The sequence below is a fragment of the Ictalurus punctatus genome, chromosome 4, assembly GCF_001660625.3.
Source record: "Ictalurus punctatus breed USDA103 chromosome 4, Coco_2.0, whole genome shotgun sequence".
Taxonomy (NCBI): Eukaryota; Metazoa; Chordata; class Actinopteri; order Siluriformes; family Ictaluridae; genus Ictalurus; species Ictalurus punctatus.
In genome coordinates this window covers 4,932,827-4,940,000 of record NC_071284.1, presented here as the reverse complement: position 1 = coordinate 4,940,000, position 7,174 = coordinate 4,932,827, and the positions used below count along the sequence as shown (strand labels likewise).

Below are 7,174 nucleotides of genomic sequence, written 5' to 3'. Positions count from 1 at the left end.
ATAGTAATAGAGGGAAATTACATTAGAGACACACAGACACAGGCCATACACACACACACACACAAACACACACAGACACAGCCATAACATTAAAACCACACACGTCGATCATCTCCTTACTATGGCACTGGTCGAGGGGTGGGATATATTAGGCAGCAAGTGAACAGTCAGTTCTCGAAGTTGACGTGTTGGAAGCAGAAAAAATGGGCAAATGGAAGGATCTGAGCGTCTTCGACAAGGGCCAAATTGTGATGGCTAGACGACTGGGTCAGAGCATCTCCAAAACGTCAGGTCTTGTAGGGTGTTCCTGGTATGCAACAGTTAGTACCTAGCAAAAGTGGTCCAAGGAAGGACAGCTGGCGAATCGGCAAGAGGGTCATGGGTGCCTAAGGTTCATATATACATATATATATATATATATATATATATATATATATATATATATAAAACTACAGTTTATTTTCCATCTTTTATGTTTGATGTTTGAGCTGCATAGTAAATATGTGAAAGATGCTACAGTACAAATATCCACACAATGTAGTATTATTATTATTATTATTATTATTATTATTATTAAAAACTCAGTAAATTCCTCCTTAACCTTTAATTCCTCAGTAACAGTACAAGCATGGATTGGTTTCTGCCTCACTTTTGACGCTACTTTATCCATACACTCCTTATATTTTTTCCCCTTTTTTTTCCTCCTTTCCTTCCCTCTATTACATGTCACTCATGGTCAAGAAGCAACAGGTCTGAGTCACATCATAACCACAACCATCAGTGGGGGGGGAAGAAAAAAGGAAACTGATGTCATTTCCCCCAAGATTACACAGCACATTTTCATGACCGAAATAAACATCAGGCTGAGCGAGACGGAAAACAAACGCAGTTGCCGTGTTGATGAAACAGCCCAGTCGAAGCGCAGACGCACATTACCTCTTCTTACTGCCTCAGTCATACACACACCGCAGTGTCTACAAACAAACAAAACCTCCAGACAACAACTCATAGTTCTAAGGAAAGAGCTGAATAAAAATTTTCACTCTTTGGTTGGTTTCAAGTTTTCAGGATAACACACACTGAGTCACACATAAAGCTTCACATCACATCGCATGCGAAGGCTTTGATCCCAGCAGACAAATCCTGAGCACAGCAAAAAAAAAAAAAGAGAGGCTAGAAAATCTCTCTATTTACCTAATGCACAGGGTGGAAAAGATGAAATCGCATTCGAACACATGCAGTAAGTGCTGTTTTGGAATCTGATCGGAGAGAATAGTGAGAATAGCTCCTGCTGTAATTCAAACTCGTGTATCCAGACAGCAATACTCCACAGTAGGAGAGAGTTTCTAGTGGGTTTTGTATTTTCTACAAACCCAGATGTTTGCGTCATTTGGTCAGATGATCACGTTCCAATCACAACATGGCGTCCAAGCAGTCCGAGAGGTACCGGAGTGGAGAAGAGACGCTTATTTCAGATCCAGGAAGCATTTAAATATATACACGATAAAACATGAATCACAATGTATATGAGAAGCATCCGTTTGTTCATGGACTCAGGAAGTGTTCAACATCTGGGGAGGGTCACTGATACATACGCTACAAGACTAAACATGGCAAGAAGCAGCAGCCAAACATGTTCTTTTTCTAGTGTGAGGTGAAATCCGCAGAGAAAATCACGGACATGTACAGTACTCTGCTACGGTCGAAGTTAAAGCTGTGAGTTGAAGTTTTCCGACACAGGAGGGTCTTCGGGACGAAGGAACGTTGTGGTTTCTCAGTAACATGACAAGTTGTATTTTTTATTTATTTATTTATTTATTTATTTATTTATTTTTTTTGGGGGGGGGGGTAACTTCAAGAAAGAAACGGTCCTTACAGCATTTCGTGGAGATTGTTCATGACAAAAATGTTCGATTTTTTTTTCTTCTAAATTTGCGATGCAAGCTGCGCTTATTTTGCGGAAAAGTACTGGAATTGGCGCAAGTGCAATCGCACGGTACGTGTATAAAAACTTCAACAGCGTACCTTAGATGCACAGCTGTATGACACGGCTAATACCAGCTCACAAAATTCACATAAAGCAGATCGTCTGTACAAATGACTGTTTTTAAGATCTAACTGCAACGTAATAAATCAGAATGCAAAAAATGTGCAGTCTCCTTGATTGCAACTGCCAACAAGCCCAGCTGTCCAGGGTGTTAAATCTCTCTCTCTCTCTCTCATGCTCAATCTCTCACTGTCTCTCTCTCTCTCTCTTCCACCTTCCCTCTCACTCTCACTCTGTCTGTCACTCTCTCTCTCTCTCTCTCTCATGCTCAATCTCTCAATGTCTCTCTCTCTCTCTCTCTCTCTCATGCTCAATCTCTCAATGTCTCTCTCTCTCTCTCTCTCTTCCACCTTCCCTCTCACTCTCACTCTGTCTGTCACTCTCTCTCTCTCTCTCTCTCATGCTCAATCTCTCAATGTCTCTCTCTCTCTCTCTCTCTCTCTCTCTCTCTCCCACCTTCCCTCTCACTCTCACTCTGTCTGTCTGTCACTCTCTCTCTCTCCCACCTTCCCTCTCACTCTGTTTGTCTCTCTCTCTCTCTCTTCCACACACCTTCCCTCTCACTCTCACTCTGTCTGTCTGTCACTCTCTCTCTCTCCCACCTTCCCTCTCACTCTGTCTGTCTCTCTCTCTCTCTTCCACATTTCCCTCTCACTCTCTGTCACTCTCTCTCTCTCTCACACCTTCCCTCTCACTCACTCTCTCTCTCTGTCACTCTCTCTCTCTCACACACACACACCTTCCCTCTCACTCTCTCTCTGTCTGTCTCTCTCTCTCTCTCTCTCACACACCTTCCCTGTCACTCTCTCTCTCTGTCACTCTCTCTCTCTCACACCTTCCCTCTCACTCTCTCTCTCTCTGTCTCTCATTCTCTCCCTCCTTCTCTCTCACTCTTTCGCTGTCTGTCTCTTTCTCTGTCTCTCTCTCTTCCTCCTTCCCTCTCACTCTCTCTATGTCTGTCTCTCTCTCTCTCGCTCTTGTGTTCTCTCTCTCTTCCTCTCACTCTCTCTCCGTCTGTCTCTCTCTCTCGCTCTGTCTGTCTCTCTCTCTCGCTCTCGTGTTCTCTCTTCCTTCTTCCCTCTCTCTCTCTCACTCTCTCTCTCTGTCTGTCTCTCTCTCTCTCTCCCTTTCGCCCTCCCTCTCTCTCTCTCCCTCTCTCTCCTCTGTGTGTGTGTGTGTGTGTGTGTGTGTGTGTGTGTGTATGTGTTATATGGAGTCACTGAAGGTTTTTCACCACACTACACTGATACTACACTACAACAAATCCACTATACTCTCTGAGAGAAAGGCTGGGCTAATTAATTTGGTGGTGAGTGAATAACAGCGTGTGTGTGTGTGTGTGTGTGTGTGTGTGGCGGGTGTCCCCTGCCAGTTTTAAGACTTTGTCTAGACCTTGTCTGGCATATAAAACAGTTCCAGTAAAATGCAGTGCAGCACAAGCAACACGTCACCTAAATCAAGCGATCAATCCTGGAAATGCGTAAATTTCAATCTATATTCGCCAAGAAATGTGATATAGAAACCCTTATTTCATACACAGTGTAGCCCTTAAGAAGCTGGTCGACAATTAACCACAATTAGTTTGACAGACCACATGGATTTTAATTTCTATCTATCCTCTCTATCTATTTATTAGCTCTTGAGTTTGGATCGGAACGGATTTGCTTCCTTTGTCCATTTCCTGTTCAGCTCGTCTGATTCCACAGAGAAATCGAAACCAGATCTAGACACTGTACAACCCCGGGATTTCAATGGGTGCAGAAATACACGATTATCTTCTCAAAGTCAGCGCAGAAAGCTTTCTTAAAGACCTTAAGTTACTATATTCTGGAGAGAGAGAGAAATCAGGACGTAAAGAAGGGGGGGCAAATTAAATAATTAAACCAGCTTGGATTTAAACACATTGTCCAGTTTGAATGGGACAGAATTAGGACTGTGACACTACGCTGGTATGATGACATAAGCCAATTTATTCCACAGGTATACTAGGTCAGAAGGTGTTGATTCACGTTCTATAACAGCTGCTTTTGACAACACTTCCGGCTGTCAGTCAAACAAGTCTTTCACAGGAACTAGTATGGCAGACGATAACGATAATGAGTCTTTATTGGTCGCATATACATTAGAGCACAGTGAAATTATTTTCTTCGCATACCCCAGCATGTTAGGAGGTTGGGGTCAGAGCGCAGGGTCAGCCATGCTACAGCGCCCCCTGGAGCAGAAAGGGTTAAGGGCCTTGCTCAAGTGCCCAACAGTGGCAGCATGGCAGCGCTGGGGCTTGAACCCCCGACCTTCCGATCAGAGCCTTAACCACAAAGACTCCACCGCCGAGATCTACAATCTATAATCTATGCCTAATACTAAAAGGATGAATAAATATAGCGTTTATGGAAGGAGTCTCCAGTGTCAGCGCTTTGTAACAATAAGGCTGGTGAGAAAAGAGGCTGTAACGAAAGTGATAACAGGATCTAACTTTAGACATTCCACGACATTGAACGTAACTGTAAATGAATGCAAAGTATTATGTATCGTGAGTTAAACTGTAATGGTTGGCAAATTGCTTTGGTATTAGAGGAATATGTGGCATTCCATGCTTCCTATAACTTGAAATGCTTTACATGCCAGAATGTGTGACTATGTGTGTCAAACTGATGATAAAATGGTATGTTCTGGTCCACTGAAATCAAATAAATGAATAAAACGACGTCTTTGAGGAGAGAACGAAAGTTTTACTGCTCAAAATCGCTTTCTGGTAGAAAAGCCGTTTTTGTTTCGAAGTTTTGTTTTGTTTTGTTTTGAGTAACAATTCTGTGATGATTGCGCTTATCCATTCAATACTTTATCTAGCTCCACTCCCATTTGGTACTCTTAGTACCTCGGCAAAATGTGAACCAGATTCTTCAACTTCCTGTCCAACATGTGGCATTACAAATATTTAATATGGGCGAATGTGTTCTGGTGACACGGTTGAGTGAATATGGAGCTAGAATGCATATTTTTATTAATAACGTGAAATGGATGACTTGTGGAAAAGGGTGTTTCAAATATGAGATGTTAAATGGATTCACACACTATCCATCCATCCATCCATCCATCTTCTATACCGCTTATCCTTCCTTCAGGGTCACGGGGAACCTGGAGCCTATCTCAGGGAGCATCGGGCACAAGGCGGGGTACACACTGGACAGGGTGCCAATCCATCGCAGGGCACAATCACATACACACTCACACACCCATTCATACACTACGGACATTTTGGACATGCCAATCAGCCTACCATGTATGTCTTTGGACTGGGGGAGGAAACCGGAGTACCCGGAGGAAACCCCCGCAGCACGGGGAGAACGTGCAAACTCCACACACACAGGGCGGCGGCGGGAATCGAACCCCCAACCCTGGAGGTGTGAGGCCTCCAGATCCTGCACATTCTCTGCTTTTCCTGTGCAAATTGTTGTTATTTTGTCTTCTGGGAAACATGTAAATGTCGTATGTAGCTTCTAAAGGGCGGTACTAAAATAAGATCTTTAAACAAAATAATAACAATTTACACCGATCATCCTGTTCAAAAGTTTACACCCCCCTGGTTCTTAATATATCGTGATGCCTTCTTGATCATCACTGAACGTTTGCACCTTCTGTACGAGTCTCTCAGTCGTCCTCAGTGTGAAAAGATGGATCTCGCTGTTGGAGAGACGTCAAAGATGCTGGAAAAGCAAATAATGTGCAGGACCTGGAGGATTTTTCTGAAGAACAGTGGGACAAGAACAGTGGGACTTATGGAGAACTCTCACAAAACATAAAACACAGTCGATGATCATCCAGGTAACGACACACAGCATTAAGAATCAAGCGTGTGTAAACTTCTGAGCTGGTTCGTTTGTGTAAATTCAGTTATTATTGTGTCTTGTGGAGTATATATAAACATCTGTTATGTGAAATAGCGCATTCAGGGCAGGACTCAATAAATTAAAAAAATACAATCGTTATGATAACTCTCATCATTATTATTATTATTATTGTTGTAGTTGTTAAAAGTTATAAAAAAAAAAAAAATAGATGGCAAAAGATCAGGCTGCATGAGCTGGCTTCATTTCCATGCTGATGTATTCTCTTATTATAATCTGGGCAGTTCCATAACCTCAATCTGTGGCTCAAAACTCTTAGGAGTGGCCATCTAAAAATCCCCGAAAACATCTTCAAATGGTCAGTTGGTATCCATGTGAGCAAAAAAAAAAAAAAAAAATGAATAAAGACAACTACAAACAGAAATTCCCACTGCTTTTAGTTCAAATGTAACTGAACTGGTTACAATTTAAAAGGCAAGCGATTCATTCTTTCTTTCCCAAGACATGAATCTCTTTTCCTCAATTTCCAGCTGCTGCGCACAGCTGTTTGTGCTAGTCACAGCCGAATAAAAACAATTTACCAAACAATTTCCAATATATTCACGGTGTGAAACCTTCAGGCAAAAGGTATAAAGTGAAACAAACATGTAGCAAACATTTAGAAAGTAGTTTGCTTACCGCAAATGGAGTCCAGTCTGGCAGTAACGGGTGGAAACACATTAGAGTTAGCTAGCTTACTTGGTTCATAGCTTTTTTTATTTATTATTATTATTCATCCCCAAGCTACGTTTCACTCTTTACATCAATGAAACCGTGTAGTCTCCGAGTTTACGCTTAATGTATGCTTTATTCAGGGTTTATTCAGAGGAGAATAAAAAAAATAAATCAACCGCTCCCAGGTCATTCGCTCGCTTTGTCGTTCACAATGCAGGGTTGCCAGATTGCTTACTGTTGGCAGAGAGGTTGCCAGATTTCCTACACAAACTACATGCTCATACAGGTTTAAAAGTAGCCCTGAAATCAAATTTGTCCAATAATGTAATTTACAAGACATAGGTGTCTATATACAATAGTACTACGCTGGGGAGAAAAAAAAAAAAAAGCACACACAATTGAAACCGTCATAGAATTTGTAATGGTTTTAATGGGAATTGTACTGGTTTTAATGGAAACTGTAATGGTCTCTGTGGGTCTCTAGTGGTAATTTGTTGCCGTCTATTGGTGGCATGTTATGTCTTGTGGATACCATTAAAGACCTATGATAGTAACGGTAACTTTTTAA

At 41.9% G+C, this 7,174-nt stretch overlaps 1 protein-coding gene across 3 annotated transcripts in view; it reads right to left on the bottom strand.

Annotated features, from left to right (window-relative positions):
- The window catches only part of cd276 (CD276 molecule), a 105,028-nt gene extending 98,201 nt beyond the window's left edge, over window positions 1-6,827 (bottom strand). For 2 of the 3 annotated variants that reach the window (XR_001812523.3, XM_017466614.3), the window contains exon 1: window positions 6,571-6,827. The gene's annotated coding sequence lies outside the window, so the exon portion shown is untranslated. Of the gene's footprint in view, window positions 1-1,194; window positions 1,802-6,570 lie in introns of those variants that run through there. The other variant, XM_017466615.3, reaches the window with a different exon arrangement.
- Window positions 6,828-7,174: the final 347 nt, after the last annotated feature.